The sequence below is a fragment of the Rousettus aegyptiacus genome, unplaced genomic scaffold (assembly GCF_014176215.1).
Source record: "Rousettus aegyptiacus isolate mRouAeg1 unplaced genomic scaffold, mRouAeg1.p scaffold_m13_p_16, whole genome shotgun sequence".
Taxonomy (NCBI): Eukaryota; Metazoa; Chordata; class Mammalia; order Chiroptera; family Pteropodidae; genus Rousettus; species Rousettus aegyptiacus.
This window is the reverse complement of record NW_023416291.1, coordinates 27373514-27389753: the sequence shown is the minus strand read 5'-3', so window position 1 is coordinate 27389753 and position 16240 is coordinate 27373514. Positions and strand designations below refer to the sequence as shown.

Genomic DNA, 16240 nt, shown 5'->3' with positions numbered 1-16240 from the left:
TCGGAGTTTATTTCTGGGGAAAGGGAGAAAATCTCCAGCCCCTAGGTGGAGAGCTATGGAATCCCACATGGGACAATGACAAGATGCAAAACAAAATGAGAAAGGCAGAATGACTGGCTCCTATTTTCAATTCCTTGGCCTTCTACCCTCCACCTTCCACCACGAGTTTGATATTTTGGTACTAAAATATTTTCTCGTTTGCTCCCTTTATGCTTGCTGTTTATGGAAATGTGCCTTTTTATCTGGAACTTGGGTTCAATTTTAGCAATTACTCGAAGGCTATATTTCCATATTTCCTTGTTTTGGTGTGTAAATCTCCCTCCCAAATGTATAAGAATCTCATGACAAGTGGTGAAAAGTATGGCTCTCTTGCCATTTGCCAACCTTTCTCTTGGCAAGTGTGACCCCAGGGGTCCATCATTTTGTTAGGTGGCAGATGAGCTGCCTGGGCTGTGAATTCCAGTGACCTATGACCCACCTTTGTTTCTCAGAAGCTTGTCATCCTGAATTTATGTAGGGATAACATGCTGCGTAAATCTACCATAAAAGCCCCATGCAGGCAAAAGAGGGCGATTCTTCAGGTCTGCGAACACATGCTTCATCCATTTGACTTATATGGGCACCCTAGGGCTTTTATTTGGGCCAAAAACTGGAAGCCAAGCTTTCATTGTAAACAGATGGTGCTGCTAACAAGGAAAGTAAAATTCCTCCAGTCATTCTCCCACACTAGAGACCTGAAGAAGGTTCTGCTTTAAAAACAAACAAACAAAACTATCAAACACTCCCTTTCCCCATACTCCATAGGCTCTAGGATCTCTCTCTCTCTCTCTCTCTCTCTCTCTCCCCTCCTCCCTCTTTCATATATATATCACACAGAGTCACAGAGTCACAGAGTCAAAACCTGGTCTCCATTCCTTATTTTCTCTCTACTTCCTCATCCTCTCTCTCTGCCAAACTCAACATTCCTTTGGTATGGATACTATAAATACAAAATGAACAAACTCAATCCCAAATCACGAGGGGACTTTTCTTTGCATGACCACAGTGTAAGCATTTGTCCATCATTTGGAGATTTTTATGAAATCTCTAAGAATGCTCAGAATTCCATTCTTGCTCAAACAACATCTTACTTGTCGGCATCATTCAGATGTTGAATCTTGGGACAACTTGGGAATTTCTGGTTAGGAAAAAAACATAATCCCGAGGTGTCTCACTGTGAAGATGTACATGTATTCCTCCAGCCTTTGCCTTTTTTCTCTCAGTCAAGAAAGAAATGTGGAAATTCTTATGTTTCCTTTAACATGAGGCAATTTGAAGTTGATAGTAATCTTCCTGTCCCTACCCCCAAAAGAAAAGTAGCATTATTATTGCTGTAATTGATTCCTTACTTAAATTTCTCCATTAGGTAGCATCTTGTTACATAACCACTTTATGCTTTTAAATCTGAATATCATTGATAACCATCTCCTTACTTCTAGGACCTAAGTTTGATCATCTGGATTCCTGAGATGTTTTTGTTGTTGTTGTTATCGTTGTTGTTATTGTTGCTGTTGTTATTGTTGTTTTTGAGCATTGTGGAGGAAGAAGATCACACTCTAATCACCTGAAAGAGATGAGGATCTCTTATTTTTTTAAAGTTTCCCCTGGAGAAGAGGATTCCATGGCTTCCCAAAGTAAACTCTTCAGTGTTTCAATGATGTTAGCATTTTCGGAAGAGAAGTAAACCTACTATCACTTGACTTGTTATTAATTTGAAATTCTGTACTTTGGACCCTAGAAAACACCTCTTCCATCACAAAGGCCTTTCTGTAGTGTACCTGAAAGCTGAATCATCTACTTGTGTAAGAAATGATGAGGAAATAACATTTTGAGAAGCTTTACCTCAATTCTCCCTACTCTACCATACTCGGTATTATTGGAAGCATCAAAAGAAATCATGTGTCAGCTGCCCAAGTGAAGTATCATTTGTATCACTACCAAAATAATCATTCTAAAGCTGAATCTGGAAATAGTTGTTTAAATTTACTCTATTATAGAAGTAACAGAGACTCCTGAAAAAATTACTATAAATATTTATGTCTAAATGACAGATACAAGCATTTTGTTCATGAAATAGCATGTAAGCCAACTAGATGTTGGGATCTCCCAAAGCACTAGGAAAAAAAATTCTCTCTCTGAAGATGAAAGACTCACTTGAATAGAAATATCAGAAAGCTATACCCATCATTTTGCAACACCTGGTGCAGGAACCCAGTGAGCAAGGATGGAGGCCGTGGACTATATCACAGATAAAATCCTGTACATAGAGAAATATGTAGATCAAAGCAATTCAGAAAGTATGAATGTGGAAGAATGAGAAAAGACATACCAGGCAAAGGAAACTGAAAATAAAGTAAGGTTATGTCTTTAGTGTAAGATAAGGGGCAATTTGAGGTAACAAATAAATAAAAAAAAGGATATTTTGTAATACTAAGTGATAAAACTCAATATGAAGGTGTAACAATTGTGAACATGTAGTCACCAAATAACATACAGCTACCTTATAAAGCAGAAATTACAGAAGACGCAAGGGAAAATACACAGAAATGAAAACTCTCTTGTTCCATGAAAAATCAAGATAAACTATCTGAAGTCTAAAGAAGACATAAATAACAATTAATAAGATGTATCTTATTCAACTATGTACTCTGAAAATATAGACACCCCCATTTTTTCAAGTGACCAAGAAACATACATGAAAATTGACCATAAATTAAGCCTCAAAAAGTCAATCAATTCTAAAAGATAGAAATATTGCAGATAAAATTCTATGCTCCCAATGCAATAAAACAAGCAATTGTTATCAAAATCTCAACTATGAATGAGTATAAAAATTTAAATAAAATATTAGCAAATAGCATCTATAAGCACATTTTTAAAATTACCATGATTAAGTGGTATTTATTTCAGGAATGTAAGCATAGTTTATTGCCAAATAATATCATGTTCTATCAAATTAATAGCTCTTCGGGGAAAAATTATATGATTATTCCTAAAGATACCAAAAAAAGCATTTGGACAAAAGCCAATAGTCATACTTGACCCAAGAAAAAAGCCCTCAATGAAACAATGATAAATTAATATTTCCTTATCGTTATAAAATACATCATTCCCGCGCCAAAGTCTATGCCATGCCTAGTACAGAAACACTGGAGGCGTTTCTACTAAAATCGAAAATAAGAAAAGAATGTCGACTATCATTAATGTTACTTAACATTTACTAGACCTAATAAACAATGAAATTAGAAAAGAAATTAAAAGTAAAAATCAGGAAGCAGAAAGTTAATCTTTTTTTCAGATGATATTATTATTTGGTTAGAAATATAAGAGAATTGAGAAATATCTATAAACAATAAGTTAGTAAAATAAAATAGTACAAAATAAATACCCTGTAATTAGTTGATTATATCCAGTAAGAAGATGTAATGAGAGAAAAGACCCCATTTACAATAGTAATAAAAAGATAAAATAGCTAGGGACCAATGTAACAATAACTGGGCAAGATACATTTGAAGAAAACTGTAAAACATTCCTGAAGCCCACAAAATAAGATCTGAACAAATGAAACAATCTATTTTTTTCTTGGCTAGAAAATCTTGACAACATAAAGATGTTGATTCTATGTTAATTGCCTAAATTTAGTTCTAGCTTTAAAAATAGTAATAGGATCACTAATGTTATTATTGTTTGTTTACTCTGAAGTTTATAAGAAAAAAAAAACCAGGAAACTCTGAGAGAGAAGAAAAATGAAAGAATTAGGCCCATGAGATATTAAAATTAAAAGCCTCAATAATTAAAAGCGTGGTAGTGGCAGTTGAACTAAGAGATCAACCAAGGAAACAAATAAAGTGTCCAGAAATAGATCCAACTCTAGACAGGAATTTAATACATGTTAACAATGGCATCTCAAAACAGTAGGTAAAAGATTACTGCTATAAGGAGGTAATAAGGCAAACCACAGGCAACAGAAACAAAATTAGACAAGTGAGACTATAGCAAACTTGAAAAACTTCTGTTCAGCAAAGGACACAGTCCACAGAGTGAAAAGCTAATCTAAGGAATAGGAGAAAACATTTGCAGATCATATATCTGATAAAGGATTAACACCATAATCTGTAAAATAATTCTTATAACTCAACAACAAGAAAAAATAACTGAATTAAAAAATGGACAAAGGATTTGAAAAAACATCTCTCCAAAGATGATATTCAAGTGGACAACAAGCATAGGAAAGGATGTTCAACATCATTAATCATTAGAGAAACTCAAATCAAAACCCCAATGGGATATCACCTCATGCCCATTAGGAGATCACTATAAAATGCACACACACACACACACACACACACACACACACACACAAATGAAAAACAGAAAATAACAAGTATTGTCAAGGATGTGAAGAAATTGGAACCCATGTACAATATTGGTGAGAACGTAAAATAGTGTGGCTGCTGTATGGAAAGCAGTACAGAGGTTCCTCAAAAAATTAAAAGTAGACATTATATAATGCATCAATCCTATTTCTGGGTACGTGTCCAAAAGACTTATAAGTAGAATCTCAAATAGATATTTGTTCACCCATGCTTCATAGCAGCATTATTCACAATAGCCAAGAGGTATAAGCAATCCAGATGTCTATCCACGGATGAAGGACTAAAGAAAATGTGGTATACACATATAATGGAGAATTATTCAGCCTTTAAAAGGGAGGAAGTCCTGTTGGGTGCCATAAAATAAATGAAACTTGATAATAAATTTTGTTATATATTTTTAAAAACAATTTTAAATTTTTAAATAAATTTCATAAAGTGGTAGTGGAGTAACTAGATCATTAATTGAAACAAAATAAAGCAGGAACCACACCTTAACACTTTATAAACAAACTAAGGAAAAAACAGAAATGGACCAAATATTTAAATGGAAAAATATTAAATCACAAGAGCATATGCTTTAGGAAAGGCTTTTTTACATACTTTCTCTGACTACATAAAAATTAGAAACTTTTGTATGTCCACAAAATATCATATGCCAAGTCAAAAGACAAATAATAAAATAAGAAAACAATCTATAGCTCATAGTATGAAGGGATAATTTTCTTAGTATACATGGAACTTCAAGAAATCTATAAAGACAAAGACCCAATAGAATACAGAGAAAATATATAAACAGAGAGGGCATGACTAAAAGAATGGAATTGACTTTTAAACATATGAAAAAGTTGCTCAGCTTCACTTAAAATCAGATATGCAAGTCAAACTATCTTGAGACATCACTTTTCACCTATCAGATTGGCAAACACCCAGAGGTTTGATTACATGCTCTGTTGGCAAGGCCATGGGGGAAGCCAGCACTAGTCAACATGGTTAGTTGGGAGTGTTGATTGGTCTAGCCCTTTGAATGGCAATTTGGCTATGTCTATCAGAATTAGAAATGCAGAATCCAGGAATCCCACTGTGGAATTATGACCACAGATATACTTGCACAAGTGTAAAATATTATGTGGAAGTTTGTTAACATTGTTTAGTAGGAAAATATTGGAGAAACTCAAATATCTATCAGTGGGGACCTGATTAAATAAACATTTAAGGAAATGGATATAGTTCTACACATAATATTTTTAAGAAATAACGAAGAAAGAGCAAGAATTTATTATATTTGCTGGTATGTGCATAAAGAAATCTGGAAGTCCACAGAAAACACTAATATCAGTGGCTACCTGCAAGGAAATGTGTGGACTAGTGGTAAGATAGAGATTGCGCAGTATATACCTTTATTTAAATTACGCGAATGCATTGCTTATACAAAACATTTAATACATACACACGCACACAAGTTGATGCCATGGTCATCAGACAGAAAGATCCTAATTTAGTAGTTCTGAGTAGGGCCCAGGGTATCTGTATTTTCAACCATCAGCCGTCCCTGCTCCCTGAGACAAGTGCTCCATAGATCATGCACATTGAGAAGACTGTCACTATTCTCTCCTGACCCAAGAAACTCTACAGAACATTCAGCATTAGGATAGTTCTCATTTGAATACAAGCAAATGGACAGGCACAGAAACAAAAGGCAGAGTTTGTAGGAACATTTGGCGCCATTAATAGCTGCCGCCCAAAAGGTAGCCTCCTCGTGTAGACAGTGTGGACGGACTGCAGAAACTGCATCTATTCCTTCATTTTCATCTGCACGAGTAAACAGGACCGCTAAAGGGAGTGTCATCTTTGACTAAGACATTTAATGTATTGGATATCTCAACTAAATTTTAAACTTCTAAAATGTCCACAGTTTTAGCAAAGGCAGTTGAAGGGGCTACTCAAGTTCCTGTGCTCATGGTGACCACACACTGAACTCTCAGCCTCGATTTTTCCTTCTGCTTTTGCCTGGGCATTTTAATCAATAAAATGTTTCCCCTAATTTACAGAGAAAAGATTGTTCTAACACCCCTTCCTGGAGGTGAGAAAGATGGTTAGGATCTGAAATGTATCTTAGAGAGGCCCACCCAACAAGGCCACCCTGCTTTGCAGGGAAATGCCTTTCAAATGAACACAAGTACTCAACTCTTATTCAATGACACTAGTAAAACTCTACAAATAAAGTGTGGAGTTACAAAATAAAAGGACTTAATGACATACAAGAAGAGAATGAACCTGCCAAACCTGTAATATTTGCAGTTTAAAAAGTAAAGTCATCCTTACTTTTTGACGATTCCCGTAGAAAAGGAAAATACAATAACATAGAAAAACTTCAATATTTCATGACCCATCACTTTCTCAGAATAATAAAAATGAACTAAAGTTATATAGTAAACTCTCTTGACATTTTATTTTCATATCAGAAAGTATTTTTTACACTATCTCTATTTTGGACCTCTCATCATAATTCTGTTTCTGGAACACACTTTCTGATATGTTTTCCAATTGACTTCAAGAATTTGTTATGTTTTTGACATTTTATGTGCTGCGCTAAAATGAATAACTTCGTGGGTTCCTTATGAGTCTCTTCCTTGGATTTTCAAATACAATCCTGAGTTTCTGTTTCCCAGACTGACCAATGACAAGCAGTTCTCTGACTTGAAAACAGAAAACCATGGAAGTATTGAAATAACCTTTAAAAAATTTTAAACTTAGGCCCTGTCTGCCTGTTGGTTATAGTTGGTAAGCAGGTCTTTATTAAATGGTTGGTTTTTGTCTCTCATATTGTTTCTCCATAATATCTGTGTGGTAACTGAGTCACTATGACATAATGCTGCAAAGAAAGACTGTGGGACGACCAGACGTATGCACATGTTCATCTCTCAATGAGTCGCAATCTTGGCTCTGTTCCTAGATATTGGTGGAAAGCCTTGATTAATGGCAGACTTGTTTAGCATAAAAATTAACAATAACAAGAAAAAAACAGATTTTTTTTCTTGGCATTCCTTTTCTAGGGTCTTCATGTGTAATGTAGTAATTAATTTATAGCTTTGCAGTAAGGCAGCATCAGAGAAACAATTTAATTCACGAGAAATAATGTAGATGAATAGTAATTGAAAGATATTGCTTGTGTGAAAGATATGTTGGGAAGATCAAGAAAAAACAGACTTATTTCATAACTAATGCAAATTCACTATCAGTCACCACCTGGAATTCCCCCCAGGTGTCTTGGTCGACTAAGTGGTCAGAAGTCTTTAGAAATGCTTCAAGCCACAGCTGAACTTGCTTATTGCCTTCTCCACGGGTGCCTGCAATCCCCCACGGCAAACGCCTTTCTAAGTGTGATAAGGGTTTGGTTTGGAGTGAGGGGAGATGGATCGCCCTCCGTCCCCTCCGAGTGTTATTTCTGGAAGTTAGCAGCATTCCTCCCCTGGACACACCCTCTCTCCCTCCTCAGCAGTCCCCCACCCCACCCCCGCGCACACGCGCCCCTCGGCAAGTCGCGGCGCTCTCGGCGCGTTCGCAGTCTCAGCCCCACCGAGCCTGCTCGCGGCTGCCTGGCCGCCAGGAGGCTTCCCGGGAGCCCGAGAACGCCACGACGTCTTCATCGCAGCCTGCTAGGGGCCGGGCTCTGGGCTGCTTGTTCATTTTCTGTGCTGTATTCTGCAAACTAGACTGAATTCAGAGTCCTGAAGTTGCAAGCTGGGACTAGCTGAGAACTGAAAGAGCTTCTTTGGGGGCAGAGGGCGTTTCCTGCTCAGCCGGTAAGTGAGAGCGTTAGCTTTATGTAGCGGTGCAGGAAATAACGTTTTACAGCGTTTCGGGGCGGCGGCATGCAGGTATTCATGTGTTCTGGGTGTTCACTGTAGTGGGCTCCGAAGACCGTCGCCGCCACGGTTTTCCTAATGCTTCCTTAAATCGCTCTTAGGGGGCGGGGGTGGTGGGTCCTGCTCCGCGCGACTTCTCTGTTAGAGTTGGCGTGGGGGAGGGGAGAGAGGCGTGAGGTTGAATTTCTCCGCCGTTTTCCCTTTTTTTTTTTTTTTTTTTTTTTTTGATACTTTGAGAGAAACTTCTCTTTCGGGAGTTTATGCCTGGAGCGGTTCGCACTAGGTTGGCTTCTCTTTTCTAATTTCAGCATAATCTGCAAAGTAGTAGGAAACTAGCAAAGCCAGCAGTCTGTGACCGCCGAATTGCTGCTCAGTGGCTGAATGAACTTTAGCTGGAAACCCTTTAACTGCAGGTTTCGGTGATTTTTCCCGTGACAAATTTGGGTGTTTTCACACCTGTTGCTCTTCAGTGGCCTGAAAGATGTTTGTTGGCTTTCGCTTGATCGCAGTTCTTTGTCTAACCAGCTCCAACGCTCCATTCTCATTCTCTTGTTCTTCTCTAAGCCCTTTGCATGAGATCCCTGTCTTCGTTAGCATTCAGTTGGCTGTGGTTCTCAGGGAACAAGTGGCAGGCAGAATACAATAGGGGAGAATGCATTCTTGATGACTCATCTACCCTGGAAAGACTAAACTGAAAAATTGACATTCTCCGTTAGTTTTTATGGAAAGCATGCTGCCACTGTTTTATAAAGATTAGGTTTTGGTGAATTCTTGAAATTAGTTAATCCAGAGGTAACCAGCATGACTTTTAGAGATTTCCCTCAGTCTGCCTGCACTACAAGCATAAAGACCCTGACACCTGAGCTCTACAAGGATGCTGAAGTCACCTCTCTCTTGACAGCAGATAGGCTCTTAATGGAGAGAGATGATGTGTGTGGCAAGGGCCAAGGGGGAGGACCCCCTGAGAGGGGGTCGAAATTTGTTTTCAACTTCTGATGAAGAAAATCATCAGGATACTGGAATGTACTTCAAAATCCTAGTAGTTTAAATTGAATTCCTGTCCACATGTTGAAAAAGACTTTCAATAAATGGCCCTTCTCACACTTCCAACTGGAGCTCAGTGGAATGCATGTTTATTTCTGTTGCTGATAAATCTATGGGAAATCTTTGCTGAACCTAGCAATTTTAAAAAGCAAGTCCTAGCTATAATTGCCCACATAATGGCAAACAGGTTATTTCCAGTAAACCAAGAGTCTTGCATTTTCTCCAACCATTGCTATAGAGGTTACATGAAGATATTATGAGCACGCATTTGAACTCTCCCCTCACTCCCAACTGAAATGGAAAGTTATCCTTGGGTGTCTGATGAAAAAGATTATTGCCAAAAACATTTCCAGGCTAGAAAATAACATCTTCTGAAAAGCTTGTAGTTACTAGACATTAGTGCCTCAAGCTGCTATGTAATTTTTCATTGTTCATTTAGGGACAAGACCTACTTTGATCACCAGTGTTTTCATGTGTTGTTTGTTATGCTTTTGCTTTTTTTAATATAGAAAATCTCATTTCACACAGGTGAAATCACAGACTAGAATTAGCAACAATGATTGCTCTCTGCGGCTAAAATTAGAAAAGTCCATGGGGCTTTTCAGACATATCCTTCTTGTCTCATAGCAGATTCTGCAGTCTCCTTTCAAACTCCCACTTTAGCAATTAGTGTAAGCTGATGCTTAAGTCCTCTTTAAGATAGCATTTTCATCTGGATTTTTTTCCTTTGAGCTTTCATCATACTTTACCACTACACATTAAACTTTGTTTCACTGAGGACTAAGGCACTCCCAATCCATTCACCATTCCCTCAAAGTGTACATAACAACTCTTTGAACAGTTCCTTTATAAAAAAGTAAAAGTTCAAATGGCACTTGCAAAATGCAAAACAGGGTCCTCTGATGTGATGACAGATGGCGATCGAATGAGCTTTGTTTATGCTCCGGACAAGCTCCCTGTCTCTTAAATTAATCATGAATTGAATAATTGATTTCCCACACCTTCACCTGCATTTAATCTCCAGCTATAAATTTAAAGATAGGTTATTCATTGAGGTCTAGTTCACTTGGAATTTTTTCAAAGCCTACCAAGTGATTTTACAGCTGGGTCAAATCTCACCATAACACACATTATGAAATGCAGCGACATAAACTTCAAGTTCTCCTGGCTTTCCTGTTTCAAAGATGGACTTCAGTGACCTTCTCACTTGCTGGTCACCTCCAAAGATGGCGGGGCCGATGGATACGATGGGTTTCTGTAAAGGTAATTAAACGTGTCTCTGCCAGCTGCCTGTGGCATTCGTGAGTGTTTTCGTAAGAAAAGCTGTTCTTCGGCTTTATCTGCCCACTGTGGTTTGTGGCATGTTGTGCTATTCTGCAGCCGTTTCAGTTTTTTCCTGAATGACTGAGCTATGATGTCATGCGCTATCTCGGTGCGGAACCCTTTCTGGGCTTTGCTGGGGTCTGTGTGCCTGGCAAGTGAGCGGAAGCTCCCTCTGAGCGCTCTTGGGAGCGGCTCCCTGTCTACCCCAGCACATTGCATTGCCTGGAGACCAAAGCCACCAAATGATTTGCGGTCAGTGATTTGGGCCTGGTTAGAGATGATTTAAAAGGAAGGTTATGGGCACACGAAGTGTAGGGTAAAGAAAATATATTTTACTACTTTATTGAGACCACATGGCTCCAACTTCAACTTTTTTTTAACATGGAAATTGTTGGCTGAACTGGCTCACAGTGTTCCCCACCCCCCCACACACACTTTTTTCTTTTTTACTGCTTAGAGAAAACAGCTATATTCTCTCACCATTGTTTCTAAAATTTAAACGTTTTTTAGCTTAAGAAAACAGGGAGAAGTAGGATTTCTCTTTTGTGTTCTTCAAGGACCAAAGACCATTGTTGGAAAAGAAACAACTTTAATAACTGAAAGAATATCCCGCATCAAACTTGGGGAGGCATCAGTTATGAAAAAGGTACCCCATTGTACCAGAGGGCCATATAAATCAGCAGGGCAGTGTACGACATCTCTTGATGAGTGGGAGAGATGATTTTGGTCAGCCTTCTGAGGACTCACTATACCCTGTGATTAATATGAGGCCAGATGAAGCATGGTTGATCTTTTCCAATGCACTTATACTGATGATAGGGCTCGGAGCCCAGTGGCCCCTTCTATTAGTGGTCCATGGAAACACATAAACCTTAGGCCCACACGTCATTTGTGAAACTCAGCTGCCATCTCCTACCTCTCCTATGTGGACTGCCACAAATTGGCACAGTAAACCACCTATTACCACTGAACATATTCCCAAATCTCTATCCAGCATGAACTTCAACTATCTATTATCACTTTACTTTGTGGCTCACTCTCATCCTATTTCAGTCTTCAAGGTACATGCCGTAGCTTAAGAGTCCATTACAAGCTGTCATATATCCATCTCCAGTGTCCAGTTTGGTGTTATGAAACTGGTTAGAGAAGCTACAGGGAAGCTAGCTTGGGAATATACCCAGTCCCTCGGAAGCTACCAATCCAAGTTCTGAGGGCCATAACTGTGATGTAATGTAAGGCTACTTGAGAGAACATCCACAAGTTTTCGAAAGCTGGTCTATAATCCATCTGAGCCTGTCTGTTTTCCCACAGTTCGAGTCTATGTATATATGCAGGGGTTTAAAGGAAAGCATGTGGAGATCAAATTAGTGTAGTGGCTTATGAGAAAATCTTATAACTATAGAATTGGAAAAATGTCAAGAAGACAGCATTGTATGATGGAAATTGAGTTACACTGGAATCGAGGATCCTGGTTCTGCCACAGGGTGACCTTGAACAAGCTACTTAATGGTACAACATGTCGATAAAGTAGTTTATTACATTTTGCCTTGTCCTTTATAAACATGTTATATTATCCTCAAAACTACACTAGGAAGCAAGTAGAATATGTAGTACTGTTTCCATTTTACAAATATGGAAACTGAAGCTATAGAGGTTAATGACTTGCTCAATGTCACACAGCATGTGGCTGGTTGAGTTTGGACTCAGACTCAGAACTTCTAACTTCAAATCCCATGTTCTTCCCACTGCAGTAAGCAGCCTCCACAACTCTTAACCTCTCTGGATCCACACTTCTTATTTGCAATAATGAGACATTTGGCCCAGAGTATGACAGTCTATTCCAGCTTAAAAGTCTATGTCTGGTAAATCACTAGTTGGAAGAGACTTTAAGAAATCACTTAGTCAAATTCCTTGCTTCTAGCAGGACTCTATCTAAATTATTTTGAAAAGAAAATGCCAGCTCTTTTAAATTTTTTAAAATAATCCCAGAGCAAGAAAGGGTCCCAGAGAGAGTCTGAGTGCATTCTGGGGTGAGAAAGGAGCTGTGACGTCAGTGCTTGGCAGGGCGAGCCATTCTCTGGGCTCCAAAGCAGCGCGTCTCGCCTCACTGGAAGTGAATGTCTAGTCTTGGGACTAGTATCGAAAGTAGGAGAGGAGAGTCACAGGCGTGCTTGGCTGGTTGGAAAGGAATTTTGTGAGGAGAGATCAGAGAGATAGTTACTTGGCTATGAGGGCAAAAAGAGCTAAGTGACTCGGTAATGATCTTAAGTTTTATTAAAGGCTCCTGGAGAGAGTGATGTCTACAGATCATTGTTAAGGATTCTATTTAAAGACACAAACAAAAGAATCTTCATTCAGTAAGCGTGACCAATAGAAAACTGTGCTAATCTAGTTCTGACTTTGCTTGTTTTGGCAGGGTTAGTGGCAGACTGGGGATGGGAGGAGAGAGAGGCTTTGGGTCTAGCAACCTTTCATGGATAAGGGACTGTCAGTAGACAACTTCCAGCAATCAGACCAAAGTACAGGTTCAATCTCACATTATTCAGGTAACTCGGTTATAATTTTAAAGCACCAGTCTGTTTCCCATGTTCTTCTGTTTCTTTCCCAAATAGGTGTTAGGGAAAAAAGCAATGACTTTGAAGCCAGAACACTTTAATAACTGTCACAACTCTACAACTTGCTGGCTGACCTTGGACAAGGTGTTATCTCCTTGTTAATATTCCTAAGGATCAGATTGAGGAACATAGGTGAACAGGTTAGAAAAAGCTTAATTTTGGATCATTACTTAGTAGTGGTTGAGTTTCAGGCTCCTTCTGTAAACCATGAGGTAACGGAAGTTTTCCTGCCTTAATTTCATTTCCAGGCCCAAGTCAGAATTACAGCAGTTTTTCCATACTTGCTATGTGTCAGGCACATAATCATGTTTAATCCTCATAAAAATATTACAAGGTAGATCTCTTATCCCCGTTTTATTATCTGGAAGTTGTGTTCTAACGAGGATAAGCATCTTTCCCAAGATCACGTGAGTGATAAGTAGCAGAGGCTAAATGGAAATCAAGTCTGTCTTTCCCAAGTCTGTGTGCTTTCAGACTGAAGTATTGGGGCCTCTCCTACCTGGATACAGACCCAGTCCTTTTGGTTTCCGGTTGTACCTGATCTCCTGGCAATCCCTCCAGTGGCCTTGTCAACTGTCCTGTCTAGACCAAGTCCTAGGGTTTGGCTGGGTCCCTTATAATGCTTTATCTTCATCGGCTTGTCCTTCACACCCACAGTCTTCTCTCCTTGTCCTCATTCCTAGGCGGCTTGTTGGTGCCCCTTATGCTTCCCCACCCCCCACTCCAGGCATACCCTGCGTTCTCTTTACCTGTCTCAGGGCCAGAACGTGCCACAAGGGCCCCGTAGCTCTCCACGATTTCTTCCATCCCCACCCATGGCATCAGCCCATCAAGCCCAGATCAAATGCCTCCCCTCCCCTCAGCATATTGACTGTTTTTGCTTTACTGGAAGGAAAACTTGAGCATGTTAAATACAGCCACCATATTACTCTTGAACATTACAGAATATGACTTTTTATAGCTGAGAAAGACCTTGAAGGTCATCTAGCCTGTTACCTTTATTTTACAGATGCAGGAACGGAGGACCAGAGAAGATAATTGCCTACCCCAAAGCACAGCTCTGGGCTAGAGCTGGGGGCCAATTCTAAATCCAGTCAGTACTGTTTTTCCTTCCAACTTTCAAAATGGTTTAAATCGCCTTTTTTTTGTCGCATCCATATCCCCCAGTCTGGTGTGGCCCCAGAGTCAGTGTTTGAAAAGGTTCCTCTTGTCATAAGAGCCTGTTCAGACTCTTAAGATTCATCACATGCACAAATGTTTTTCTTTCCTTAACATATATCCCTTTTACTGAACTTAAAGCCTATTTACTCAACAGAATACAAATAGAAATTGGTCACTCTCAACTCTAATTCATGGACTATAAGAGTTAAGTCTCTCCTTAGCTTTCTTTCTCTAGGTTAAATAAATAATACCAGATCTTTTTGCTTTTCTTCATAGTCTTGTTCTCCAACAATTTCATCATTTTTATTTCTATCTGTTGAACTGTGTCTAAGTACTCCATGCCTCTCAAACTAAAATCCAGAACTGGACAAAGAAGTTTCATAAAGGTAGGATAAAGTGGCGATTACCTCACAGTTCCTACAAATTGTGCATCAGTTAGTCCAGCCAACTTTCACACTCATGTTTTAAGTGGCCACCGGACCGCATTGGATCATTTTCAGCGTATTATCCTCATTTGGCTGGACGTTGCTTAGCCCGTGTTTGTGATAATAACCATTTCCTCCATTTATCATCCAGAACTTTTCCTATTGAGCTGTTTTTTCCTTTGTTCCTGACGACTACTCCAATTCGTCAACTCATTTGGGACTCTACTCCTGTTCTTTCGCTTCTTAATTTTTCACCCCAGCTACTGTCCCAAGTAGCTTAGCACATTAAAGGTCCCCGGAATTCACCCATAGAGGAGCAGACTCCTGAGACTTCTAGCCCCTCACAGCACTTCTCCCTCACCACTCCAGGATTTGAAAAATGAGCAGCAGTCCATCTCCCAATGCCGGCGGTCGAACTGACCATCAGGTAGAATTATAAGTGCTGGATAAAGAGACCATTGAAGAGCCTTCAGGAGACACATAGCTAAGGGATATACCACTGGTCAGTTCTGAGATGAATAACAAAGCCCAGATCTGTTGTAAGTGCAATGGTTTGTAGTCTGAGATTTCCCTTTGTCTTGGAAATGTGATAATTATAAACATTTGCATTTACAGACAACTTCGATCGTCATTTCGCTTAAGCAATCCTTGCGAAGAAATACATTATCCCCATTTTACAGCTGAAGAAACTAAGGCTCAAGTGAGGTCAAGAGACTCCCAAAATCACACAGCTAAGAATAGAACTCAACTTTCCTATATTTAAATTCCTTGTACTTTACCATATTTCAGTGGTTTTAAAATTTTAGAATTCCTAAATATCTCATGGGGGCGTAAAGGAGGAGATGCTTGTCAAAAATACAGATTCCTGGTCCCTGGCTTCATTTCATATTGATTCATGAAGCCTGAGAGGAGCCTTGGAACCTGCATTTTCATAAGCACCTCAGGGGATATGATCAAGTAGACCATGCTTGAAGAAACCCTCTTACACAATCCCATCCAGAATAGACTCTTTAAATGCATCTGCCTTTGCCCCCTGACAAAGCTGGCACATAAAAACCAACCACACACATCTAATCCATATAATTGCCCAAGAGAGCTACCTGCTTACCCTGAACACACGGCTGTGACCCTTAGTACTTGCCATCCAACCCTGGTTCAATCCTGCTTTGAGCCCCTTCATTTTGCCAACCTATCTGACCCTTCTCTTTTGAGTATTCTGTCTTGGTTCCCTTCTCAACTCTTGGATAAGCTCTGGCCCCTAAATTTGTTGATCTCTGTAGCCCCATTTTTAAAACCTGTCTCCCTGAGTCCTTTCAAGATGCGATCATATAATGGACCTTAACCACAAATCACGAGAGGGAATCTGATGAGGTCTTTGTCTGGGGAACCTT

At 39.3% G+C, this 16240-nt stretch overlaps 1 protein-coding gene across 2 annotated transcripts in view; it reads left to right on the top strand.

The window, feature by feature from the left end:
* Positions 1–16240, top strand: part of PALLD (palladin, cytoskeletal associated protein) — a 347001-nt gene that overhangs the window by 106020 nt on the left and 224741 nt on the right. Inside the window, exon 1 of one of the 2 annotated variants that reach the window (XM_036233612.1) lies at positions 7978–8218. The exons of the other annotated variant lie outside the window; for it this stretch is intronic. The gene's annotated coding sequence lies outside the window, so the exon portion shown is untranslated. Of the gene's footprint in view, positions 1–7977; positions 8219–16240 lie in introns of those variants that run through there. 2 annotated transcript variants of the gene reach the window in all.